Source organism: Gorilla gorilla, chromosome 7 (genome assembly GCF_029281585.2).
Source record: "Gorilla gorilla gorilla isolate KB3781 chromosome 7, NHGRI_mGorGor1-v2.1_pri, whole genome shotgun sequence".
Lineage (NCBI taxonomy): Eukaryota > Metazoa > Chordata > Mammalia > Primates > Hominidae > Gorilla > Gorilla gorilla.
Window position 1 is genome coordinate 54,432,909 of NC_073231.2, and position 26,017 is coordinate 54,458,925.

The window sequence follows — 26,017 nt, forward strand, 5'->3', positions numbered from 1 at the left end:
CTTAGGAGCAGTGATACACATAAATGCTGACCCCTAGGGAAGAGCTGCAGAAGGCAGACCCTTTCAGTGGGGAGCAGAGATGGAGTAGTTTTGGGTGAGTCAAAATGTCATAAAATACATAAGTAAGGAGGCACAGAGACACAAGCACAGGATCACAGGATCCAGGTATTTAAAGCAGTCATGAAACAAAAAGCAGTTTTTCATGTGCACACTATATGTCAGCAGAGGAACTGTGGGGGTGGTGGCTTAGTACAAAGATAGGCCACAAGCTGGAGCTGGGGGAACAAAGCACATGCGGAAGTTATGGGTCTGGGTTGCACAGCAGGTTTGCAAACCCGATGAGGAGCCGGGAGCCCAGATGCATGAACAAATTGAGCTTCAGGGCAAAGTTGCGAATCACACCACTTGTATGAGCAGCATATAAAATGATTGGTCAAGGAAAATAGTGCGAAGATGAGAAACATGTGGCCTTAAGAACTGCAGAGAAAGGCCAGAAAAGTGGCCTGATGCTGCACCGGAAGGAAAGGGGCAGGGCAAAATGAACTGAAGCAGAGGTGCAAAACACCGAAAGGAAACCTCAATGCTGCGGGTTATCTACAGCCGTAAAGAGGGCACTTCCTGTTTGCTTCTTTCTGGTACAGGAATTAGCTCCTGGCGTAGTCTGGGAGCTGTGGGAGGCAGCAGGTAAGAGGGGGAATCTGCCAGGAATAGGGAATATTCATACAGAGATAAGAGAAAATCCTCACCCTTTAACATAAAAGGAGTGGAGAATTACACAATGGGGTCTCTGAAACTCACACACCACACTGAGAAACATGTGGTGTCTTTATAGGTGCATATTGGCTTCGGGACTCATTTTCCCTTTGGGACCCATTGTTAATGGAGCATATGCTCATCAAAGAGTGGTCCTGGTAAAATTCTCTTATTCCAGCCTTCCGTGTGATCCAGGCTATACACTGACAAGCTAACTGCTAAGTCAAAAGAGAGCAGTCTGGAAGCATGATTCACCCCAAAGGCAAATCGCAGGACAGCAAATTATCTTCCAAGACTTGGCCAGCAGGGTAATCTCTCTGAAAGCTCATGCTGTAATTTTGCTTATTGGTTTAGCTGCTTGGCTGGGTGATGATGGCAGTGTTGTTTAGGGTTTCTCCTTCCTTCCTTTTCTCTTGCCGTGAAGATCATTTGGTGACCTTGAGAGTGGGTGGGGAGGGGGCAGGAATCTTTTTTGAAAGGTGTAGAAGATAAAGGCATGAGGGTTGGGTTTTCTGAGAGGGTGACCACAGTTGGCCAACTTGCTGAGGGGCCATCAGACTCCATGTGAGAGGGCAGAAGTGGACTGTATCCTCTGCACATGAAGCCTAAAGAATGAAGGACTAGGACATATGTAGAAGACATGAGGGGAGGAACTGGAGTGAAGGGCCTTCTGCCCTCCTGTTTTTTTACCACATCCTCCTGGAGACCTTTTTCATGCCTGTGGCTCTAAAGGCCATCTGTATGTTGATGATTCCCAAATCCCTACCTCTACCCATCTGCCCAGGTTTCAGGTGCGTATTCCAACTTCCCATTGGATGGCTCCATTTGGCTGTCTCACAAACATCTAAAACTCAGTTCCAAAATGAAATGGATTCCCACTCACCCCTAAAAATATACTCACCTTTCAGATTTTCCCGGATTACTGAGTGACGCCACCATGAATCAGTCTCTTAAACCAAAAACCTAAGAGTCATGCTGACTCTTCTTTTTCTTACCAATCTTGTTGAACCCAACAGGAAGTCCTACTGATCAACCTCCAAGAGGATGGAGAAATCCTTCATTCCTCCCTGCAGCCGCCACACCCAGGGGCAGCCTCCTGACTGGCTCTCCTGCTTCCTCTTCTGCCATCTACAACCCATTCTCCATACATTTTGCAGTAAGGGTGACCTTGGAATTTCAATTATTCTACTTTATTCTCTCACATCAATGCCTTCATTTCTCACATGGATTTATATATGAGCTCCCTAGGGCCCTACATTCTGCCGCTGATCATACCTCAATTCTTTTTTTTTAAGAAAGGTTTTTTTTGTTTGTTTGTTTTGTTTTATTTTAACTAATCTTTTGTATTTCGGGTAGAGATAGAGTCTCACCATGTTGCCCAGGGTGGTCTTGAACTCCTGAGCTCAAGTGATCTGCCTGCCTCGGCCTCTCAAAGTGCTGGGATTACAGGCGTGAGCCACCATGCCTAGCGCATGCCTCAATTCTTATCTTGTATCACTTCTCCACCTGGCTCATTATACTTCAGCTCCACTGATTTTCTTTCCATTCCTGCAAAATACCTACCTTAGGGAGTTTGTACAGGCTGTTTTTTCTAGCTGTAACAGCCTTCCTTCAACTGTTTGCATTCTATCTCATTCTTTTTGTTCTACTTTCTCATTTCTTTTGTTCTCACTTTTTGCTGTATCTCATGTCACCTCTTCAGAAAGGCCTTCGCTGAATAGACACCTTCCCCAATTATTCTGTCTCTGACTCCTGCTTATTCAAAGTTCAAATATTCAAAGCATATTTCACAATTTATAATAATGTTTTCATTTAATGTTTTCTTGTTTAAACCACTAGCCACTAGCCAGAGCATTGCATATGAAAGATGTTTATGATTATTGTTTGGTCCATGCATATTACACCCGCATTCCACCATCAATATTGCCTGACTCAACTGGTTGCCCAGAGTATGTCTGTTCAGTAGACAGGGTATGGCTGCTTTGCAGGTTACTAAGCAAACTCCAGAAATTGTGCAGGACTAAAGTGGCTAATGTGTCAGAGAAAATTGCTGCATTGCGTGAGTGGAAATATTTTTCAGTCTTGCTTTAAGACTTCACCATCAGCCACTCACTCATCTGCAAGCAGGATAGCCCCAAATGTGCTTTAGACTTTGCTCAATACACGTCTGATCACTGCATGAGGACACTTCTCTGAAAACACAGCAGGATAGACATAAATTCTAGAGGTCTGCTGGACAACTGGCAGGGTGGAGGATGAGTTTTTAAGTTGTCCTTGGTTCTAGCCTGGGACACACTGGGACACCATGATCTTGAGTCAGAAGAAACAGTAATTAAACTTTGCCAGTGGCCAGGTCCTATTCATCAGGTTGGCATAGAACTGATAAGACCTGCCTTCCTAAAGGGGCAACTTAAAGGAAGGAGGAGAGTCTGAAGGGTCAAGGATGGGTGAAGAAACATTACCCAGGGCAGTTTGAGAATGGGGGGAGCCCAGAAACAGATGTAAAACTGCATTATGAGGAGAATTAGGAAAGACAGGAACATGAGTCAAGTAGAAATGTTAAGCAGAATCCAACCGTGTAAGGCATGGGGTGGTCCAGCTGGAAAGTTTCTCTGAGAGCTGCCACCACCTCCCACAGCAAAAGACCTGCTCTTGAATCTCCCATCTGGTAGGGTGCCAGAAATTCCACCTGCTCTGCGCTGCTGAAGAACTGTATGCCTAAATGGCCGTAAAATCTCCCTGCAGTATGAAGAATTTGAGAAGTTGCATCAGACTGCTGGCAAGGCACTCACACAGAAACACATTTCAGGGGGGGAAAGGGAAGAGACAAGCCGAGACAGGCCAGGCGGCGCTGTGGAAGGAACAGCCACTTGCGCACCAGGTGGAGTGTGTGCCCTCAGGGCCCATGTCCCAAGCCTTGACTCTGTGAAATGACTCACTGAAGCCCATCCCATAACCCTGCAGTGGAAAGATATGCAGATCACAAGGTGATAGTGAGCACTTCCACTGTATTACATTGGGTACTCCAGGTTTTTATATTAATGCCCAGGATTTATATAGACAGAGAACCAATTAGTTCGTTCACCTTCTGTTGTAGATAGAGAAAGCCAAATTGAGGATAGGGAACTTCAGGCATGAGTTAATTCAGTGGCTGAAAACTCCCCATCAAAGGCCAACCCCTTGCCCCACCTTGGGTCTGACTCTGTTCTCAGGTTCTCTCCATATCCAAGCTCTCTTCCTTTGTCTTTCTAATAAGAGAAAGAGCTTTTAAACCTCAGTAGTTCTGGCAAAGATCTCAAGACAGGCTCTGTTTGGACTGATTTAGTCATGTCCCTGTGTCCAAACCAATCACTATGATTGGGTCTTTGGAATACACGGATTGGCCAGGACCTGGGTGATGTGGGAGGAGGCTCAGTCCCACCTGAACCATATGGACCAAGGGGAAGAGAGTAGCAAATTCCCCGAGGAAACAGAAAAATATCACTAGCTGTAAGAAGGAGGAATGGAGGCTGGAAAAGCAAAAGCAAAGGAGACTGGGATAAACCAAGGTGGATGTGAGTACGTGGAATCAACACTGAGACATAATCAGGAAAATTGTGATACTGAGCCAAGTGGAATTGGAATGTGTCATGAATGAGAGGGCAAGGAGTGGACCCAGGGTACAATAAGCAGAAGGGTAACTGGGATTACTAAGGGCATGGATCTATGAGCAAGGCTTAGCCCAGGTGGCCCAGAAATCAGAGCCTGTGGCAAAACTTTAATTGCTAATGTTTTGCAGGGGAGTTTCAATCCCAGGGCAGCAAAAGCGAGGGAGAGAGGAAGTAAGGTTGGAAGGAACGGAGGGAAACACAAGATGGGTTGCTCCTTTGTAAAGAGACACTTTACAAAGTGTGTAAATAGCCTCTTTATAAAGGAGCCATCTCCAGATGCATTCCCTGAGCACCTTACGGCAGAACAGTCCATTGTTGGGAGGGATGGAGAAGAGATTTATGTGCTGTCTTCATTCATCAGTTTGCCCCACAGAGTTAACTCCCGCAAACTTCCATGACATCATCTGGCCCCTTCAGTATGTGAAGACAGATGTGTTTAACCTGTGCCTTGGTGTTTCATCCAAGACTCTGGACATTGGCCTCAGGCTGTAGAGTGTGAGATGGCAGGGAGCTGACTGCAGCGGAGACACAAGCAGTAAGGGCCCAGGAGGTAGTGAGGCCAAGCAGATCTGAGGTGGCACATAGAATGTGTTCAACACAAGGTTCATGTTTTCAATTAGGACTTTTAAAAAACAAATATTAGGCTGGGCATGGTGGCTCACACCTGTAATCCCAACACTTTGGGAGGCCGAGGCAGACGGATCGCTTGAGGTCAGGAGTTTGAGACCAGCCCGGCCAACATGGTGAAACCCCATCTCTACTAAAAATACAAAAATTAGCCAAACATGATAGCATGTGCCTATAATCCCAGCTACTTGGGAGGCTGAGACAGGAGAATCGCTTGAGCCCAGGAAGTGGAGGCTGCAGTGAGCCAAGATTGAGCCACCACACTCCAGCCTGGAAAACAGAGCGAGACCTTATCTCAAAAAAATAAATAAATAAAAATAAAAATAAAAACAACTATTAATACTAGCCCAGCACTTGGTACATTGTAGGCCCTTGATAAACATTAGTTTGTGAATAAATGAATATGTGCAAGGCTTCATGCTAGGAACTTGGGATACAATAACAAGGAAAGCATAGATTTCAGACACATAGTCACTCAAAAGCTCTGGGGTCAGTTAGTTCATTTTGAGGGGAGCTCAGCTATGCTGAGGGCAGGCTGTACTTTGGAAACTTGCAGTCCTAATTTGGGTTCCATGGTGTAATCACTTAAACATGTCCAGATAATGGAATTTTGGGGGCTGCCTGAGGAGCAGAAAATTATTTGCAAGGTATTATATAATGAATATACGATATCTATATCTGTGGAGATACATATATGATATTGCAGATGGCATATCACTCATACTTTTTTGAGATTTTATTGTTAAAATGTTAAACCACAACCACTCACACCTACAACAATTGTAATTACACAGCACTTATATGTCCCAAGCCCTGTTCTGAGTGTTTTGCCTGTGTTAACTCCTCATTTAATTGTCACAACACTTTTGAGATAGTGCGTCACCCAACAGGTGGTTTTCTTAGACTCTACCAGATGTTCAGACGTACAAAGTGACCACAGGCCACCAGCCTGTTGAGAAGGATGTAAGACCGGAAACACAGCTCACCCCAGGGCAGCTTCAGACTGTTCCCTTCAATGGCAGTTTTGAAGTCCTCCAACAGCTCAGGTTCAGGGAAAAAAGATCCACAGGGGGTAAGTGCAGGATTTACTCTGGCCTAGAAGCCTCATTCTCCACCAGATCAGAGCAGTTTCAGGTTTCAGAAAAAGTGAGTGGAAAGTACAGAAATTTCCCATATACCCCCTCAGCCCTATATGGGCACACAGATTCCCCTGTTATTATGTTAACGTCTTCCATTAGTGTGATATATTGTTTTACTTGATGAAACAATGTTAATAGATTATTATTAACTAAAAGTTCATGGTTTACAATAGGATTCTGTGTGTTGTACATTCTATGGATTTTTCACAAATGTACAGTGATATGTAACCAGTATTCTAGTATACAGAGTAGTGTCACTGCCCTAAAAATTCCTTGTGCCACACCTATTCATCCTTCTGATCCCCCTCCGCCAGCAACCACCAATCTTTTTACTGTCTCTACAGTTTTGCATTTTCCAAAGTGTCATCTAGTTAGAATTATACAGCCTTTTCAGAATGGCTTCTTTCACTTAGTAATATGCATTTAATATCACTGCATGTGTTTTCATGATGTGATAGCTCACTTCTTTTTAGTGCTGAATAATATTTTATTGTCTGGATGTATCATGGTTTATTTATCCACTCACCTATTGAAGGACATCTTGGCTGCTGCCAAGTGTTGGCAACTATGAATAAAGCTGCTATAAACATCTGTGTCCAGGTTTTTGTGTGGACATACATTTTCAACTCATTTGGGTAAATACAAGGGAGTATGATTGTTCGATTATACGTTAATCTCTCCTATAGAAATTTTTTCCTTTTCCTATTTCTATGTTTCAAATTTTTAAAAAGTATGAAATGAGGCATATATATATATATATATGACTTGTATAGGTACAGCTACAAGGATCCTGCAAAGCACAGACCCAGTTACCAGGGTCACCATACTCATGGCAGCCCAAAGCAGGGCATCCCCATCACATACTTACAGTTCACTTCTAATTCCCCAAGTTCAGATGCAATTTACCGATTAGGGCTCATTCTTATCATAAACAATGATGCTGGTGATATAGTTAACACTTCTACTTTTTCCAGGCTACCAGGACAGAACTTGCATAGTCAACCAATGTTCAAGTCTCCCAGAGGAATAACAGGTTTTGTTAAACTCTTTGTTCACAAATAGGTGCTTTCATCATCCCTATTTTTCCAGTGAAGAAACTGATGCACAGAGTGTCAGGTAACTTACCAAGATCACATAGTTCAAGATCACAGAACCCGACTCAGGTATTTGGCTCCAGGATCTATGCTCATATGTGCCACATTGTACTGCCTCAAGCTTTATTTTCTTTTCTTACAATGGAGGCAGTGTTTATATAAATAGGTCCTGGGTTAATACCCCTAGAATATTAAATGATAAACCTGTGGCCACTAAATTTGCTATAATGCTGATTTTATCTAAGGTCTTCTCTATTTCTGTGCCCTGGGGGAAATTTTTCAAAGCCCCTAATTTCCATGGGGTGGGGAAGTCCCCAGGATTTCTGGGAACTTATGCCCTCTCACCCAGTCCCCTGCACCAGAACTTACTGTCTCTACTTTCTCACAAAAATTCTGATGCAGAATTTGGCCAGTTTTTCATGAGATTTGATTTTCACAAGAAATCCAATCACCTCAAGCTTTTTGTCAAATTTTCTGAATGTTCATAGGGTCATGGAGAGGAGTTACCCTGTGCAGTTCATAATATTCCACCGAACATGGCATTTCTTCATGTCCCTTGTTCTCTCTTTCCTGTCTCTCCCTTCTCCCTCAGCCCCACTCTAGTTGCAAACACATTTCTCCATGTCTCCTTCCTTCCTCAGAAGACCTACAGAGACTTATTTCTCTTAACAGGCTTCTCAAGGATCTACCCATAATAAAGGTGAGCCCCCCTACCCCTACCCCAAGAGAAACCTATGTAGCATTTGCCATATAGCATTTTTCTTTCTCATTATACTGTGATAGAATCAGCTGCTCAATAGTCAGCTCTAATAAGGCTCTTGGGGGCTCTATCTGATATCAGCGATGTAATCATCAGAAATGTGTTACTAAAGATCTTTGTTTAGTGTCTATTACATTCTTATATTCTACTTTTAATTTTCCTTTCAGTGCAGCCAACTAAATGGTAGAGAGAGCAGTAGCAATTTTGTATTTGCTATTTAGCTGGGATCACACTTTTCTTGTAAACCTCAAACTCTGCAGCCCAAGAATCATTTTATCCAGTTGCTCTACTCTGTGTCATCGAATGCTCATTAAGTCAGGACATAACGGAGCTTCATTTACAATACTTGTCTTTGTTAATATTTGGCCAAATCTGCAGTTGGCAAATGAACAGACTGAAACATTTTTTCTCTCTTTCTTTTACTAATATTTTCAAGTTTCCTATGTTATGTAATTTAGGTCAGAACTAAAATTTCCTGTAAGACCTTGTATTCACTAGGTTTTAGTTCAATTCAACTCTGCAAGCATTTTGAATGCCTGTTCTTTGCAAGGCACCATGCTAGGTAATGGGAGAGGTGCCAGGATGACTGTTGGTTTGTCATTGACCTGGAGAAAGCCTAGTAGAACAGGAAACATGAACCCAAATCACTGTGACATAAGGTAGATTATAACCACCCTAAGAGAAAGGTGCAGATCTTGTGTTATGGGATTTTAAGAGAAAAGAGTGATCACATTCAGTTGGGAAGATCAGGAGATAGCATTAGGTTTGTCTTTAAAGACCAAGTAGAATCTTGAGTGATGAGGAGCATATTCAACAAAAGCAGGTGCCTAGAAGTGAGAAAATAAGGGACGCAGTGAGAGATCAGCAGGATGGGCTTGGTGTGATAAGTGGGAAAGATAGGGCATATTTGAAGGATGCTGTCTCTAACCAGGTGCAGTGTGGAAAATCTGCCTTAAAATAGTGAAAATAGTTGAGGCTGGAAAACCTTCCAGTCTTAAAGTTACAAGCAGTCGGGTGAAGGCTAGAATTTACCATTGGGGCCAAACTGCTAAGTCAGTTTTTTACAAACATAATTTCAATGGGCCTTTTAATTATGTAGGTGTAAGGGCAAGTACTCACTATTTTTCTTAAAGAAAGTCGAAATGCAGTGCAGTAACCCAAATGCAAATGCTCTGGACAGTCTATTTAGTAATGTAAATTGGGTATATCTTAAGCTCAATTATGTTCCTGCAGAGGTATAAATTTTTTTCCCTCAATCTAGATTTATGTCTGAAAAATGCTGGTTGTTCTTGGGAGATGTGTGTATGGGTTCTTGTCCTGCATTTGTTTATAGGAGATCAGGAATGAAAACAGGGCTATATTAGGGTTCATGTGAAAGACCGTTCTGCACTTCACCGCATGCTGGAGAAAAGGCTGTAAAGGAATTGCATCTGGCTTGGGGCTGTGCTTCCAGGCTGCTTCTGGTTATCCCACATTGCTGTTACATAAGACTGGACAGCCTAACTTTAGTCAGTGTGGTCTGGGAGGACTGGACTTGCTGAGTCACAGAAGCCTAATTCTTTAGAGGTGGGTTAGCAGGTAGAGGGAGAAGAGTCCTTAGAGTCATTCTTCCTGGGAAGAAAATCCTTCCAAATCAGGGAAGAAAATCCTTCCAAATCAGGAAACAAAGTGGTCACTGGCTGGGGTAGAGAATGATGTTTTCCCCTCTCCAGGCCTGGGGATCTGTTGGATCCGAACTGTCCAGCATGGACGTCGCAGGAGCACACGTGCTAGAGTGAGCCAACCCCTCCACAGGGAGGCAGGCTAGCGTTAAGGCAGAAATCACTCTATTTAAAGACTCTCAGATGGTGATTTAGGATGTGGGCTTGAAGAGTAGCAATGTTTAGCAGCAGTTTGACATTATTCTTTGTATTACACTTGTGTTAACCTCAAGCCCTGAAGTTTTATGTAAAAGCCACAGCCTGGCCTGAGGTGTGCCGCGGGCAATGAAGAAGCACCCATCTAATGGCCATGGGGCTGCAGTGCACTTTCTCTGAGGCATAAGAGGATTGAGCAGAAATAGCTGGGCTTTCTTTTGCAATGGAGGAGCACAGTGGCCACCACGTGGAAAGCAGGGACAGCGCCAGAGAGAACCAGAGAGAACCAAAGGGACCTGCTCCAGATCGCACACGAGGCAGTGTCCAGGAACTCCACAAAAAACCTGGCAAAATACCCAGCCAAACGCAGCTGAAGGACATTCTACACACAGGCTGGTACCCCTCAGGAATGTCCATTTCATCAAAGGAACAAAGAGGGTGAGGACTATTCCAAGGACAAGGACATGAGAGGCATGACAACAAAATTGAAGGGTGTGATCCTGGACTGGCTCTTGGATCAAAAAAATAAATGCCCTAGAGGACATTTAATTATTGGCATAATTGGTGAAATTGTCATATGAGGTGTATGTCGGGTAATATAAATGTGTATTGCTGTTAAATTTCCTGAATTTGATTATTGAATTATGGTTATGTAAGAGAAAGTTCTTGTCCTTAGGAGGCATTTAGAAGTGTGATTAGGTATTTAAGAGTGAAAGGTCAGGGTCATATTGTGTGAAAGTTATTTTCAAATGGTTTAGCCAGAAAGTTAATAATGGTTGTGTGTGTGTGTGTGTGTGTGTGTGTGTGTGTGTGTGTGTGTGTATGCATAGAAAGAGAGAGAGAAAGGCAAATGTGGCACTAAAGAACAATAACTTCATCAGTAATTACTCAATGCATAATAATTTATTATCAAAAGTGTGACTTTAGTATAGAAAGTAGACTTTATTTACATGTATCAAATGGTATATCTTGGTAAGGTCTGCACCATATACATCATGTTCATAATCCTTAACATTCAGAGGCACTTTGATAATCATGCATAGCACGTAGTAATGCATCCCTTTTTCTCCATCTTGTAATGGTGATTTAGATGTACAGTTTTCTAATTGCTTGTTTCTTATGTTTTGATGGAAAACGGATGTGTTGTTTGGCATGATTGCTTCACTTGCTACCCTGAAAATACATTGACTTCAATCATTTTTGGCATCCCTAACACCTAGCTGTGTCCTCCTAATGGTGGTTAACAAACAAATCTACTGCATGGATTGAATAGCTGTATAAATAGCATGTAAAGGGGGCAATGAAGTACCACCACGTTAAAAGATACATAGCACGGGCATCTCCTGATAAGATCACTGGACAGACGCCATCTAGAAACATCTCTTTCCACTTGTGTGCCATGGTATCCTCTTTAATCCAGATTCACAGCTGACTTTAGACCTGGTTCCTCTATGACTGGGAGACACTCTAGTCTTATTCCTTCCTAGTAACCGATCTCAGCAAATGACTCTCCTTCTGAGCACTCCTTGTTTTTGGCATTTGCTAAGTCCCTTAGTTCAGTTACAACCCTTGAGTAGGTAAAAATTTTGACCTTCACCATCCAGTTTATTCCCTAAAGCAGACTTTTCAGTTAGAGACCACACTGAGTCACATGTCAAGCCTATTACAAATTATTGACCAAAACACAGAATTCTTGACTGGAAAGAGATAACTATCAAACCTTCCTGGTTGGGAATGTATCCAGTGGGAGACACATGTTGTAGGCAGAATAGGCAGAGTAGAATGGGTACATGTTAGCCAAAGCCAAAAAAGTATCTGTCCCTTTTAAGGACTATAGTCATCTTTTTGCTTTTCCTCCTGTTTTTGAGGTTGCCATAAATATGCACATAATTCAAAATTCCTTAAGTATCAGGGAGTATTTGTTAACTTACTCTCCTCCCAGTATTCTTACATTATTAAAATTACATCTTAAATATGATTTAGGTTTTTTGTTTTTAATTTTTTAATTTTTTTTATTTTTACAGTCACATAGTAGGTACATTTTTATGGGGTACATGAGATATTTTGATATAGGCATACATTGTGTAATAATCACATCAAGGTAAATGGGGTATCTATCACCTTAAGTATTTATTATTTCTTTGTGTTATAAGCATTCCAGTTACACTCTTTTAGTTATTTAAAAATATGCAATAAGTTATTGTTGACTGTAGTTATCTTGTTGAATAAAGATCAAATACTAGATCTTTATTCATCCTAACTATATTTTTTCTACCCATTAATTATTCCCATTTCCTTCTCCCTCCCAAAGTGTGATTTGATTAATGAATTAAAAAATGAGATGCCAGACCAAGAAGTGCTCAGTTCTAAGTGTGTTACTCCAGTGTATTATTGATTTAAATATGACCATCCATTTCATAAAGAAAAAGATTAAGGGCAATAAGGGTAGTAATTCATATTCAGAGATGAAGAATATGGCAGGCATAAATTCGTACCTGGCAGCTGTTAAAAAGTTAATGGATAAAAAGAAAAAACAACCAGTCATTTTCTATTTCACCTTGTTTTCTCCCTAGGTGATGTTTATCAGATTCTAAAAGCTAAAACAAAGGCTTTTGTTAAGCCTTGGATGAGAGAGAATTTTATGAGAACCCCTAGCTGCCAGAAACACTGACATAATTGAGCCACTATCTGAAATTGTTGTGAACAAGAAGATAAGTATTGGGTGAGGGTGGGCAAATGGGAGATTCTGAGTAATAGAAAGACATTGTTAATACATTTATTCAACAAAAACTTATTGAGATCCTTCCTATAAAGAGAAATTAGACATGGTTCCCAGAGAAGGGAGACGCTCAACAGATAACACAGTAAAAATTTGGAAAGTGCAATGATACTGATTTGTATAGGACATTATCGGGCAACCAGAGCTGTTGTTATCAGCATGGGTTTATAAGTCAGACAGGCTAGAGGATGATACTGGCTCTGCCACTTACAAGCTATGTGGATCTGGAAAAATAATTAAACTACTGTGGCCTTCATCCTCCATCTGGGAGTAAAATCAATTCCATAGGCTTGTGGTAGAAATTCAGTGAGATAATATAAGTAAAGCACTTAACACAATGCCTAGCATAGGGGATACACTCAATAAAATAATAATTGGGAGTTATTATTATATCTTTGAAGTATGTATTGGTGATGTTAATCCTGGGCAAAATTCCAAAACTGATTGTCAAATAGAGCTTTTTTCAGCATCTAAAAAGAAAGCATGTGATCACTGACAGCTATAGTGGGTTCATTAACAAATCAGCTACAATTAACCTCATTTCTTTTTTAACATGGTTACCCCCACACCTACTTACTAGCAAGTCATATAAAAAGAGGTAAATAGACAAAGTGCTAGTGGGTTTAGCAGGACACACAGCAAAATCTCATCAACCACTACATGAAGTGTATGGGAAACCCAGGGGCCAGTGATGAACAGCCACATGGATCTGCATGTGGTTGATTGCTCTCACCAAAGGGGGATGTAAACCTGGAGGGCAGTGGGTAGGACCACAGTGCTACCCTTCCAGTTCAAAAATTTCATGGACAAATTAGAAAAGAGCACTGATTTTGTTTGGCTGTGTGCACCCACCCAAATCCCTTGTCAAATTATAATTCCCAATGTTGAAGAAAAGGCCTGGTAGGAGGTGATTAAATCTGCTCCTGGTAGGAGCAGATTTCCCCCTTGCTGTTCTCATGATAGAGTTCTCACGAGATCTAGTTGTTCAAAAGTGTGTAGCACCTGCCCCCTCGCTTGCTCTCTCCCACTGGCCGTGTGAAGATGTGCTTACTTCCCCTTTGCCTTCTGCCATGATTGTAAGTTTCCCGAGATCTCCCCAGCCATGCTTCCTTAAAGTGTGCAGAACCATGAGCTAATTAAACCTCTTTTCCTTATAAGTTACCCAATCTCAGGTAGTTCTTTACAGCAATGTGAGAATGGGCTAATACAAGCACTGATGGCAGTCTGACAAAATATGACTTCTCATTAGATAAAATAAGTCATCTGTCTTATGATGGATTGAGGACCCAAAAGGACCTCTCTCTACAGACCAGAAAAATGGGTCTAGGCCCTTTGAATTTTTTTCTAAATTTAATTTTCAAAATAGATGTGGTTATCATAGACTACATGGGCTGAATTCACAGAGAATACAATAAAGTGTAAGTGTTCTGCTCCATACTAAAAGCAAGGAAATGTTAAACTACCCATCTAACCATATATGTAGGGATATATTCCTTCTGTAGAAAGGGAGGGCTGGGCACAGTGTCTCATCACTGCAATCCCAACACTTTGGGAGGCCAAGGCATTAGGATCACTTAAGCCCAGGAGTTCAAGACCAGCCTGGGTAACATGGCATGGCCCCATCTCTACAAAAGATAAAAATAAAAAATTATCCAGGTGTGGTGGTATGCACCTATAGTCCCATCTACTAAGGAGGCTGAGGCAGGAGGACTGCTTGAGCCCAGCCAGGGGTTCAAGGCTTCAGTGAGCTATGATCATGCCACTGCACTCCAGCTGGGGTGACAGAGCAAGAACCTGTCAGAAAAGGAAGAAAGAAAGAAAGAGAGAGAAAAAAAAAGAAAGAAAAAGTGAGAGAGGAGGAAGGAAGGAAAGAAAGAGTGAGAAAGAGAGAAAAGAAAGGAAGGAAGGAGGGAGGAAAGGAAGGAAGAGAAAAAAGAAAGGAAAAGAAAGAAGGGAGGGAGGAAGGAAAGAAAGGAGGGAGGAAGAGAGGGAAAAAAGAAAGAAAAAAAGAAAAAAGCAAGCAAGCAAGAAAGAAGAGAGATGTAGCATGTAAATCATACAGCTTGTGATTGTGTTACACTAAATATGCATATGACATAATAAGAATTAAACTCAGTTGCTTGATGTCTAAGTTTTATCATTTTGATAAATAGCTGAAACTGATGTTTGGTGACAAAATATAAGCTTTCTCTGATTTTTCTGATAAGCTTATATATTATATTATAAGCTTACATATATATTATAAGCTTATCAGGTTATAAATAGATTTTGACCTCAAAATTAAAAGTATTTTCCTTTCCTAAAACAATAGATTATTCTAACTTTTCTTTAGCATTTTATAAAATTGATGTGTATGTTTGCATAGCATTATGCCTTTATAATATATATTTGACTTCTGTTTCCACAGAGTTCTTATAGGTTATGTTGAGTCAAAAATACAGTGTGTTGTCTCAATGGAGAATATAGCATGTAGTTAAGTGAGCAAGTGCTTGTTGTAATCTTTCTACTCCTTGGAACTTCAATCACAGCCTTTCCAGATCTGAAAAAGCCAAGTGAATCTATATGATAATCTATGTGCAAGCCACCCAAGGGGGCATACTTCTGGAATACATTAGTCCCTACTTGCATGGGGTTGACTTTGTAAGGGAAAATAACTGATTAGGCAGCAGTCTGGTGCCTTATAATTCAGAACCAGCAGTGATCAACTTTGTTGGGCTCACATGAAACTTGTACTGGGTAGAAGAATAGTGTCCTCCCATACCCCAAATTCATTTCTTTTCCAGAACCTTGGAATGTGACCTCACTTGGAAAAAGGGTCTTGTATTAGTCCATGCTCACACTGCTATAAAGAACTGCCTGAGACTGAGTAATTTAAAAGGAAAGAGGTTTAATTGATTCAGAGTACCACAGGGCTTGGGAGGCCTCAGGAAACTTACAATCATGGCAGAAGGTGAAGCAAACATGTCCTCCTTCATATGGCAGCAGAAAGGAGAAGTGCAGAGTGAAGAGGAGAAAACCCCCTTAGAAAACCATCAGATCTCATGAGAACTCACTTACTATCACAAGAACAGCAGGGGGAACCACCCCTCTGATCTAATCACCTTCTATGAGGTCCTTCCCCCAACACATGGGGATTATAAATCAGATTACAATTCAAGATGAAACTTTGGGTGGGGAAACAGCCAAACCATATCATTCCACCTGCTGGCCCCTCCCAAATCTCATATCCTCACTTTTCAAAACACAATCCTGCCTTTCCAACAGTCTCCCAAAGTCTTAACTCATTCCAGCATTAACCCAAAAGTCCAAGTCCAAAGACTCATGTGAGACAAGGCAAGTCCTTTCTGCCTATGAGCCTATAAAATCAAAAGCAAGTTAGTTACTTACAAGACAAAATGAGGGTACAGGCATCGGGTAAATATACCTGTTCCAGATGGGACAAATTGGCCAAAATAAAGGGGCTATAGGCCCAAGCAAGTCTGAAATCCAATAGGGTAGTCATTTAACCTTAAAGTTCCAAAATGATCTCCTTTGATTCCATGTCTCACATCCAGGTCACTCTGATGGAAGACGTGGGCTGCCATGGCCTTGGGCAGTTCTGCCTCTGTGGCTTTACAGGGTACAGCCCCACTCCGGACTGCTTTCATAAGCTGATGTTGAGCGTCTGTGCATTTTCCAGGTGCATGGTGCAAGCTGTTGGTGAGTCTACTATTCTGGGGTCTGGAGGATGGTGACCCTCTTCTCACAGCTCCACTTGGCAGTGCCCCAGTGGGGACTCTTTGTGGACTCTTCAACCCCACATTTCCCTTCTGCACTGCCTTAGCAGAGATTCTCCATGAGGGCTACACCCCTGCAGCAAACTTCTGCCTGGACAGCCAGGCATCTCCATACACCCTTTGAAATCTAGGCAGAGGTTCCCAAGCCTTAATTCTTGACTTCTGTGCATCTGCAGGCTCAACACCATGTGGAAGCCACCAAGGCCTGGGGCTTATACCCTCTGAAGCAATGACCCAAGCTGTACCTTGGTCTCTTTTAGCCATGGTTGGAATACAGCCCACCAAGTCCCAAGACTGTAGGAAGCAGCAAGGCCCTGGGCCTGGCCCATGAAACCATTTTTCCCTCCTAGTCCTCTGGGCCTGTGATGGGGGGGGCTGCCTCAAAGGCCTCTGACATGCCCTGGAGACATTTTCCCGATTATCTTGGCTCCTTATTACCTATGCAAATTTCTGCAGTTGACTTGAATTTCTCCTCAGAAAATGAGTTTTTTTTTCTATCGCGTTGTCAGGCTGCAAATTTTTTGAACTTTTATGCTCTGTTTCCTTTTTAAACGTAAGTTCCAGTTCCAAACCATATCTTTGTGAATGGATAAAATGGAATGATTTTTATGAGCACCCAAGTCACCTCTTGAATGCTTTGCTGCTTAGAAATTTCTTCTGCCAGATATCCTAAATCATCTCTCTCAAGTTCAAAGTTCCAAAGATGTCTAGGCCAGGGGAAAAGTGCCATCAGTATCTTTACTAAACCATATCAAGAGTCATCTTATTCCAGTTCCCAACAAGTTCCTCTTCTCCACCTGTGACCATCTCAGCCTGACTTCCTTGTCCATATTGCTATCAGCATTTTGGTCAAAGCCATTCAACAAGTTTCCGGGAAGTTGCAAACTTTCTGACATCTTCCTATCTTCTAAGCCCTCCAAGTCTCTAGGAAGTTCCAAGCTTTCCCACTTTGTTCTGTCTTCTTCTGAACATCCAAACTGTTCCAACCTATGCCTGTTACCTGATTCCAAAGTCACTTCCACATTTTCAGGTATCCTTATAGCAGCACCCCACTCCCTTGGTACCAATTTACTGTATTAGTCCATTCTCACACTGCTATAAGGACATATCCAAGACTGTGTAATTTATAAAGGAAAGAGGTTTGATTGACTCACATTTATGCAGGGCTAGGGAGGCCTCAGGAAACTTACAATCATTGTGGATGGGGAAGCAAACATATCCTTCTTCATATAGCAGCAGGAAGGAGAAGTGTAGAGCGAAGCAGGAAAAGGCCCCTTATAAAACCATCACATCTTGTAAGAACTCACTCGCTATCACGAGAACAGCATAGGGGAATTGCCCCCATTATCCAATCACCTCCACAAGGTTTCTCCCCCAATACATGGGGATTATAATTTGGATTACAGTTCAAGATGAGCTTTTGGGTGGGGACACAGCCAAACCATATCAGGTCTTTACAGATATAACTACTTAAGTCAAGGTGAATTCATACTAGAGTAGGATGAGCCATAAATCCAATCTAACTGGTGTCCTCATAAGAAGAGGAGAAGAGACACGACACATACAGAGGGATGATGATGTGAAAACACAGAAACACACAAGGAGAATGCCATTCAATGACAGAGGCAGACATTGGAGTGATGGATTTACAAACCAAGGAGCACCAAGAATTGCCAGCAATCTAGAAGCTAAGAATATGTCATGGAACAGATTCTCCCCTAAAGCACTAGAGAGGGCATGGCCCTGACAGCACCTTGAGCCCTGTCTCCCTTCGGCTGGCTAGTCTTCAGATTGAGTTGTCCTTCCTGCCCCCTACATTTTGTTCTCCTTTTGATAGTCGGAGAGATCTTTCTAAAAATGTAAATCTTATTATGTCATTCCTCTGTGTAAAACACATCAATTGCTTCCCCCATTGCCTTCAGGATAAATCCCTAATTTTCTGGTCTGTCCTCAGCTCACCTCACCTTGGGCCAATCTTCCCCCCTTAACTTCTTGTCCAGTCATGCTGCGTTTCCAGGTACTCCTGCTCATTCTCCCATTGGCCTTTGTGCCTTTATTCCCTTTGTCTGGAGCATTCTTCCTCCTCTCCCTCCCTAGTGCCTCTCAACATCCCTTCTCCTGGCTAATGCTCTTCAGTCTTGGCTTAGACAACTCTTCCCAGGAGGCCTTCCCTGCCCTCCTAAGTGCTCTCTGTGAACTTGATGCTTCGTCTAACACTGTTCATCACCCTGTGTTGCAATTGCTTGTTTATTTGTATAGCAAGCAGGAATTTCACTCTTCATTACTCAGGTGCAAAAAAAAATGTCGCATTCCATTATTCCTAAAATTAAAACTAAATGTGCTCCTAATTCTCAGCCTCTTGAGTCATGAGAATTTAATCTGTGGGCTCCTTCCCACCCCACACCCTCATGAGATCACCCAAGAATTCTGAATTTATGCAACACCAGTAAACTGTTTCTCCACAGAAAATTGATGCTGCAGTTGCATGCTGATCTGGTGTACTGGTTCTCTGGCAAACTCAGGGACCACTCCACCCCCACCCCAGCAATCCTCTCCACCAGTTACGGAAAGACCACAGGACCCTCGAACCTACTAAAAGCCCCAGCATGTATTGGCCAGTCTGGACTGATTTTCCATTAAGGCAGAGATTCACCCGACCTTACACACCCAACTCCTCAACACTCAGCAACCCCTCAAACTCCTTACCTTCCTTCTGTCTAGGGAGACCTGTACTTCCTCCCTCCCCCATGCATGCACACACAGCTAGACACTCCTGTCTTTCCCATTTAAGTCTCTTTTCCATGTTCTGAGTCAAATCATAATATTCCTCCTCACCCAGTTAGAAGCAGAAAAGCATTTACTACCACCTTGGATAGGTTGGGTATAAGGTGAGTGAGCCCTATAGACACTATGTAGGGCTCTCTATCTGCTGGGAAATTGAAAAACATCTTGACCCTCATTACTCCACAGCCCCCATCCATCTACCTCCTATCCACCCACCTTATGAATTAAAGCAGCAAAACAAAAGCAATACAAATAACAAGACACCAGTTACATTTGTAAAAAGGCTCAAATGATTACATTGTTTTTCTTCCTCACTAAAAGTAAAATTTCCTGAGGAGAGAGAATGCTCCGTTGTATTGGCTATATAGTCAGTGTTTTAACCATTACTCTGTACTGGTAGACAACAAACTATCGTTAGAAAATGGGCAAACTTGCTAATAATTAAATAGTATAGAGTAGAGGTAAAGAAGCATAGAATTAGAGCTGGGTTTGAGCACATCTCCTGATATGTATAAACCTGTGACTTTAATGTACCTAGAACGTTTGACAACTAGAGAGCACCATTTTTATTTATTTATTTATTTATTTATTTATTTATTTATTTATTGGTATTGTTTACTCTTTTTCCCCCCTTTAATTGTTTTTTTTGTTATTATACTTTAAGTTTTAGGGTACATGTGCACAACGTGCAGGTTTGTTACATATGTATACATATGCCATGTTGGTGTGCTGTACCCATTAACTCGTCATTTAGCATTAGTTATATCTCCTAACGCTATCCCTCCCCCCATTTTAAAAAACATCTTCTCCTGTATACAACAAAATTATTTTCTGTACATTCAGGTCATAATTGGTAAGTGATCATTATTTTCTTGATTAATGTTTAGGTTTTAAGATGCTTTCTTAGACTAAATAGCACCTGAGTGCCAAGGCACCTGGAGGGTACTGAGCCACAGAATCAGCAATGTGTGCAACATCTTCTTGATCTGCCTCTAATTTCTTGGCAAATGTTGGAGGTTGAAAGTGAGAGTGGAGAGGCATCTACAGTGTTTAATCTTTAAGCCTTCCTCTCTGTAAAGTTATAATGATAATTTTTAGCATTTTTTAATGGAATCTATTAATTCTCAGAGGTAGCTCCTGCTTCTGCATCATGAAGGAAGTTGCACTTGTTCCCGCAGAAACAGGATATCACTGACCACATCTGACATGACAACACAGCAAGGAAATGGAGCACCTTTGGTAAGTGCACTAGATCAGCTGCTGCTACAAAAGTTGAAAAAGAATAACATGAAAGAATTAAAAAGCTGGTATATATGTACAGAGTACACAACGAACAAAATAATTACTGCAGTTTTCAGTTCCAAAATTGACTAGAAACTTAATATCCTTTTGGTTTTAATATTCATTGGTTGTAGGGAATAATTTTTTCTCACCCCAGCATAATAGGCAAGCTATTTAGAACATTAAATTCTATTATAAATGATGACTACCAATAGGGATCCTGGGATCCGGTTGTGGTCATATCACCAGAATTTAATAGGAAAATTATTTTTTTCTAAAGAGAAAAATTTTAAAAAATATTGAGACCTGTTGTTCAAAAGAAAGTAAAGACAAGTGATATAAAGAGGATTAGATTCTTATTTGACACACTATAAATAAATAATCCACAAGGACTATGGGCAGAAGTTTTTGGACTGAAGGTAATTTTAGAAGGCTGCCATTTGAATGACAAAGTGAGTTTTTTTCAGCCCACCTCCACCACAAACACACATCTTTTTTCCTAAATCCTGGTGTAGGTGTAGGGGGGAATTTTTGAAGTGTAACTCAAGTTCGAAGAGACAGAAATCATGTGACCTTAATTAGGTACAGGAGTCTTACTAACAAGAGGAAAGTGAAGGAAGAAAGATAGGAAAGAAGAGTGGGGAGAGAGAGGGAGAGAACGAAAGAGAGGGAGAGAGATTGAGAGAGACCTAAACTACATTTTCTATCTTTTCTATTCAAATTTTGGTCCAAGAACTGCAGCATATCATCACCCGGAGCTCGACAGAAACCCAGGCTCTCAGCTATCCCCATCCCCTGCTCTCCAGCCAAGACCCGGGGAGTCAGCACCTGCATTTTCGCAAGCTCCCCAGGTGGTTTGTAGCACACTGAACTGCCAGTAGCACTGTCTTTCAGAACTATGCCAAGGCCAGACAGTGGCAGGGACTCAACCACACTCTGCCCCACATGAGGAGGTTGACAGAACGCAGAGAGGGCCCAGGGACGAGGCCCAGGCCAGGCATTTGGGGAAACACAACAGGAGGCACAGCCCAGGGGGCTGAGTCTGTGCCCAGCGACCTGGCTGGAAAGCAATCCCAAATCTCTCCCGCTCTGAGGACTCTGTGTGGTTAGAAATAATCTCTGGAAGCCAAAGGGCTAAGTGGCACGTTCCCTGTGTGCCTGTCTGGCTTTCAGGGACGTCTCTTTGTTGTGAATTCTGTCACTTCCTGTCACAAGAGGGCTTTGGAACTGAAGTTACTCTTGAGAGCATCAGGTAAAATTTTTGAATTAAAATAAAACCAGTTGGCCAGGCGCAGTGGCTCACGCCTGTAATCCCAGCACTTTGGGAGGCCGAGGCGGGCGGATCACTTGAGGTCAGGAGTTTGAGACCACCCTGGCCAACATGGCGAAACTCCCTCTCTACTAAAAATACAAAAGTTAGCCGGCATGGTAGCTCATGCCTGTAATCCCAGCTACTTGGGAGGCTGAGGCAGGAGAATCTCTTGAACCGAGGAGGTGGAGGTTGCAGTGAGCCAAGATGGCGACACTGCACTCCAGCCTGGCGACAGAATGACACTCCGTCTCAAAAATAAATAAATAAAACCAGTTGACAAAGGAAGCTGTGCTGAAGTAATAGAGATTTTATAATAGGAAGGAGCACATGGGAGGGCTCCTGACTTCTTGAGAAGCGACTGTCACCGAGGAATAGGCGGGACACTATCAGAGGCGGAGCCCCTGCTGGCTACTCCAAGAGCCAGGTCTACCTCAAATCCCGAACTCACAAACCTACTAGTGAGTGCTGAGCACCTCCTCCAGCAGCCTCATACAGGGAGATGCCAGGAAGAACCAACAAGCCCACTCCATCCTGGTGGAAATAGCTATTATTCCACTGATAATCCATTTAGACCCGAAAAAAGGAAAATAACAGAGGACCGTGAACAGAACGATTCTTCAGCAGGTGTATTCCCAATCCAACATTCTGCTACAGCCGAGATAAATAAACTGAAGTTCTGCTGAACAAGAAAGGATGTCAGTACAACCTAAAATCATTTGCCAGAAAATATGAAAATATAGAATCCTTCCTTTTCTGGAGGGTGGTCTTGAAGTCTGTCACCAGAAGAACTCATACCTGAAGCGGGGACAATGGAGCCCACTGAGCAGTGCAAGCTGGGCTCCATTATCAGAGTAACCACACCTGCAGAATGGGACATGCTTTGTTTGCCCTAACCCAAGGCCAGATTTCTTTTTAGTTGGAAAAAAAAATGGTTTTAAGTAAGAATGTTGTGCAAGGGATAGAGTGGCGGGAATCGTAGAGGAAGATCACGTCCAACAACCACAGTGCACCACAAGTTCTTGGAACCTGCTGCTGCCTTCATATTTGGCACTAACCAGCCTATTGTCCTGTCTAGACAAGTGCTACAGGCTGAGTAAACAGGGAATTGCTGCATAAAGCCTCTATTCATCCAGAATGAAAATGTGTCAATGTGCAGCCTTTTAGAGTCCAAGGGGGCCTTTGTACAGAGAAAGAACTGTTTACAGTCACTTTGGTTTTCAATTAGTAGTCACTTATTAATGTTACAAAATTTAAAACCCATCTGCCTTAAATTTTAAGTGCAATTTACAAGACGTTTTATTTTATTTGAAATTCTAATAAAATATGAGTCACTTTTAGTTATTATTTTATTAATACCTGATTAACTTAAGCTAAACAGGCTAAATTCCTTTTAATAGCCATTCCCATTTACAAAGTTAGTTAATTCCCCAAGTTCTTAGTCATTTCCATAAGCATTTTAATTATTTGCAAATTTCACATATTTAAGGTTCTCTTCTAGGAGTTCAAATGCTTAAAGGGTAAACTAAACATTCCTTACAAGCAATACAATTTTATAATCTAATAAATTAGACTACAGATAGATAGATATTAATATAGATATATTAATGCACCACATAATGACCACATACACCAATGATGTTTGTCCCATAAGATTAAAATGGAGTTGAAAAATTCCTATTGCCTAGTAATATAACAGCCATCGTAATGTCATAAGGCAACACATTACTCATGTATTTGTGGTGATGCTGGTGTAAACAAACCTACTGAGCTGCCAGTCCTATAAAAGTCTAGCACATACAATTCTGTATAGTGCATAATACTTGATAATGATAATAAATGGCTGTTACTGATTTACATATTTGCTATATTTTTACTGCTAATTTAGAGTGTACTCCTTCTACTCAGAAAAATAAAAAACTTAACTGTAAAACAGCCTCGCACAGGTCCTTCAAGAGGTATCCAGAAGTTGTTGTTATCATAGGAGATGACAGCTCTATGTGTGTTATTGCCCCCAAAGACTTTCCAGTGGGACAAGATGTGGAGGTAGAAGACCGTGATATTGATGACCCTGACCCTCTGTAGGCCTAGGCTAATTTGTGTGTTTGTTTCTTAGTTTTTAACAAAAAAGTCTAAAAAGTAAAATAAGTTTTAATTTTAAAAGCTTATAGAATAAGAATATAAAGAAAGAAAATATTTTCATACAGCTGTACAATGTATTTGGGTTTTAAGCTGTGTTATTACAAAAGAATAAAAAGTTAAAAAGCATTTAAAGGTTTGTAAAGTAAAAAAGTTGCTGAATGGGACATGCTTTGTTTGCCCTAATCCAAGGCCAGATTTTAGTAAGCTAAAGTTAATTTTTTACTGAAGAAGGAAAATTTTTAAAAATAAATTTAGGATGGCCCAAGTGTATAGTATTAACAGAATCTACAGTAGTATACAGTAACATCCTATGCCTCCCATTCACTCACCACTCACTCACTGACTTACCCAGAGCAACTTCCAGTCCTGCAAGCTCCATTCATGGTAAGTGCCCTATACAAGTATACCATTGTTTATCTTTTATACCATATTTTAATTGTATCTTTTCTATGTTTAAACATGCTTAGATACACAAATACTTACCATTGTGTCATAACTGCCTACAGTATTCACTACAGTAACATGCTGTACAGGCTTGTAGCCTAGGAGCAACAGGCCATACCATCTAGCCTAGGTGTGTAGTAGGCTCTGCCATCTGGGTTTGTGTAAGTACACTCGATGATGTTCGCACAATGATGACATCACCTAACAATGCATTTCCCAGAAAATATCTCCATTGTTAGTTCAACCATTGTGGAAGACAGTGTGGCGATTCCTCAAGGATCTGGAACCAGAAATACCATTTGACCTAGCAATCCCATTACTGGGTATATATCCAAAGGATTATAAATCATTCTACTATAAAGACACATACACACGTGTGTTTATTGAAGCACTATTTACAGCAAAGACTTGGAACCAATCCAAATACCCATCAATGATAGACTGGATAAAGAAAATGTGGCACATATACACCATGGAATATTATGCAGCAATAAAAAAGAATGAGTTCATGTGCTTTGCAGGGGCATGGATGAAGCTGGAAACCATCATTCTCAGCAAACTAACACAGGAACAGAAAACCAAACACTATATACTCTCACTCTTAAGTGGGAGTTGAACAATGAAGACACATGGACACAGGGAGGGGAACATCACACACCGGGGCCTATCAGGGGTGGGAGGAAAAGGGAGGGAGAGCATTAGGACAAATACCTAATGCACGTGGGCCTTAAAACCTAGATGAGGGGTTGATAGGTGCAGCAAACCACCATAGCACATGTGTATCTATGTAACAAACCTGCACGTTCTGCACATGTATCCCAGAACTTAAAGTATAATAAAAAAAACTTAAAAGAAAAAAGATAATATCACCATTATTAAAACCTATTCATATTAGCCAAATTCTTATGCCTATCAACTTAGAATTGTCTGAAATTAGTAATGCAGGTAAAACGAAAATCACACAGGTAATCTGTCAGCTTCTCCTTAAGGATTATATTTTAAATAACAAGTATAGGAGATTACCCCCAATGCTTACCTATTCTTGAACTTTACACAAAAATATTATTTGTGGGTTGGTTATTTTTAGTATATTTAAAATTATCTAAAACTCCATGTAGTTGAGAAGACACCATTCTGGACAGAGGTGGAGTTGTAACATCCCAGGCAATTAATGAGATTGTGTTGACCATGACTATGACCATGAGATGGTTGATCATCAATTAGATATTCAAGGCAGGATGCAAGCCCAAAGGATATGTGCTTACAAAGGCAACAGCTGTGGTGAGAGAGAATTCTAAGACTGCATTCTTCAGATGGGCTCAGTTTTACAATACCTGTTCCCTGGGTTTGTTTCACCTTCACCTTATTTTTTTCACAGTTATAGCTTGATTTTGGTGGATGGAATTCTACAAACCACCTTTCCCCCTCCCTTCTTAACCCTAGTGGAATTAAACTAATCCCTTTGTTGCATGATTGAGTCTGCATTCTTTTTAGATGTTTCTCAGATCACAGCTCTCAAGCCCTCTGAATGTCATCCCTTGGATCATGAATTCCTCTCAATTCTCCATGGGGCTCTGTGACCCCAATTCTAAAAGCCATACTTTTGACAAAATGTTACACCAA

The 26,017-nt window shown here is 41.4% G+C and overlaps 1 long non-coding RNA gene across 1 annotated transcript; it reads left to right on the forward strand.

The window, feature by feature from the left end:
• The first annotated feature begins 16,234 nt into the window (after positions 1-16,234).
• Positions 16,235-23,800, forward strand: LOC129524293 (uncharacterized). The gene is made up of 3 exons (XR_008668063.2): positions 16,235-16,357; positions 20,347-20,457; positions 21,233-23,800. It is a non-coding gene; the product is annotated as an uncharacterized lncRNA (long non-coding RNA).
• Positions 23,801-26,017: the final 2,217 nt, after the last annotated feature.